Below are 2,545 nucleotides of genomic sequence, written 5' to 3' on the forward strand. Positions count from 1 at the left end.
TTCTTCCTTTTGGTTTCAAAAACCAGAATTTGTGCATTTCATTATAATATTTGAATTTGTTTTCTCAGGCTGCTCTTTGAAATGATCTGTTCAACACTACTTCTTCCTCATTATTTTCAGTTGCTTTACCTTCGCTACACTCAATAGCAGGTTTTAACATTTCTTCAGACACACATTTTCATGTTTTCTTTCTTTCCTATTTTTAATCACCTTTTCCTTACTTCGTATGTGATATGAACCATACTTGCCTTTTATACATTGAATCTGTTCTTGAGAAAATTTCTAAATTCTACTGGAATATATTCAAGGTCCTATTGTAGCTCTCATGGATTTGTTTAATTTTCATCATTTAGTCTGAACTTGTATATGAATGATTAATGGTCTGCTCCACAGTCTACCCATGGAGTTGTTTTGACTCATGATAAGGAGATTTTCCACCATCTTTTGGCATATGGAGTTTATTTGACTGCTATATGTTTCATATGGCAAGTTACACATGCATGTTGTTGTTAGGTGCCATAAAGTCAGTTTGAACTCATAGTGGCCCTATGCACAACAAAACAAAGCATTGCCCACTCCTGCATCATCCCCACAAATGTTCAATTGCACATTAGCCCATCTATGCTGCCATGGTTTCAACCCATTTATGAGGGGTCTTCTTTTTGCCAGCCCTCCACTGTTCTAATCATAATGTCCTTTTCCAGGGACTCATCACTTCTGATAACATGTCCAAAGTATCATAGGAGCTGTCTTGCCATGTATGTATCTAAGGAGCATGTTGGATATGCTACTTCCAACACTCATTTGTTGTTCTTCTGGAATTCCTTGGTGCTTTCAATATTCTCCTCCAACAACACAACTCAAATGCATAAATTCTTGTTGATATTGTTGTTGTTAGGTTTCATCGAGTTGGTACGGATCCGTAGTAACCTTATGCACAGCAGGACCAATCACTGCCCGATCCTGGGCCAACTTCATTACTGTTGCCACGCTTGTGTCCATTGATGCTGCCACTTGGCCAATCCATCTCAGTGGAGGTCTTCCTCTTTTTCTCTGACCCTCCACCTTACCAAACATGATATCCTTCTCCAGTGACTGGTCCCTCCTGACAATATGTCTGATGTATGAGAGACGAAGTTTGGCCTTCTTGGTGTGCAAGGAGCACTCTGGCTACACTTCTTCCAAAACAGATCTATTGGTTCTTTTGGCAGCCCATGGAACTTTCAAGCTTACCTCCAGATCATATCCACCAAGAGACACCTAGTAAGCTTAACAAAGCAACAACATGCACCCATTTAAGCATTACAGTTCCAGCTAACTACTGAAAATGTCCAGGAAAACAAAATATCTCAAAACATGTCCAAAAACCAAAAACAGTAACTGAGACAAACAAGCTGGAGGCAGACGCATAGAAGAAGAGCAGGTTTTGGATCTGACTGAGAAGGAAATCAGAAGAATGCTATGGAAACTAATTCAAATACTCTGAAAAGGGGTGGAGGAAAATAAGGAAGAAGTCTGGAAAGTGCTACAAGAGAAATGAAACAAGACAGTTACAGCATTAGAAACAATTCAAAACCTGTAAAAAGATGTCCAAGGAATTAATAATAAAATATAAGAAATGGGCAATACACTGAAAGGACAAAAGAGTAGAATTGAAGAGATGGAAGCCAGAACCAGTGAGCTAGAAGACAAATCTCTCAATATTGTTAAGATAGATGAACAAGCCGAAAATAGGATTAAAAAAAAATCTGAAGAAAGTCTAAGGTTCATGCTGGATAATATGAAGAGCAATAATTTAAGGATTATTAGTTTCCTGGAAAAGTAAGAATCACCAAAATCCACGAAGGAGATAATTGAGTAACAAGTGGAAAACAATTTCCTTAACATCTTGAAGGATGAGATGATAAACATTCAAAAAGCTGAACGAACACCAGGAAGGATAGACCCCAAATGAAAATCACAAAGACATACCATAAGCAAGTTCTCCAAAATCAAAATAAAGAAGAGACCCCTAAAAGCAGCCAGGGAAAAGAGAGGTGTTACCTACAAAGGTAAGCTAATCAGATTGAGCTCTGACTTCTCAGCAGAAACCATGCATGCAAGAAGGCAAGGGGGAGACATATATAAAAACCTAAAAGAAAAAAATCCTGCTAACCAAGAATAGACTATCAAGCACAACTGTCTATTCTTGGTTATATGTTGGTGCAATCAAAACATATAAGGATAAACAGAAGCTAAGAGATTTTTCCAAAGCCAATCCAGTGCTTGAAAATTCTAAAAGGGAGTTCTTTGTAATAAAAACCAGCAAAGAGACAACAACTAAAGATTGACAATAGTGGCAACACCACCTGGAACTCAGTCAAGAGACAGCAGAGTTCAGAACAGAACAAAATTACAGCAATGAATTCAGAGTACCTGTGAGGCCAACCAAAGATAAAAACATTAACTGTGTCAAAGCAGGGAAAAAATATAGGAACAGAGATCCACGAGGTGAGGAGCTCAGGTACGTTGCTGGATACAATAAACTGTCTTCCAGAATGAGTGC

This window comes from Chrysochloris asiatica, unplaced genomic scaffold, assembly GCF_000296735.1.
Source record: "Chrysochloris asiatica unplaced genomic scaffold, ChrAsi1.0 scaffold00726, whole genome shotgun sequence".
NCBI classification, from domain to species: Eukaryota; Metazoa; Chordata; class Mammalia; order Afrosoricida; family Chrysochloridae; genus Chrysochloris; species Chrysochloris asiatica.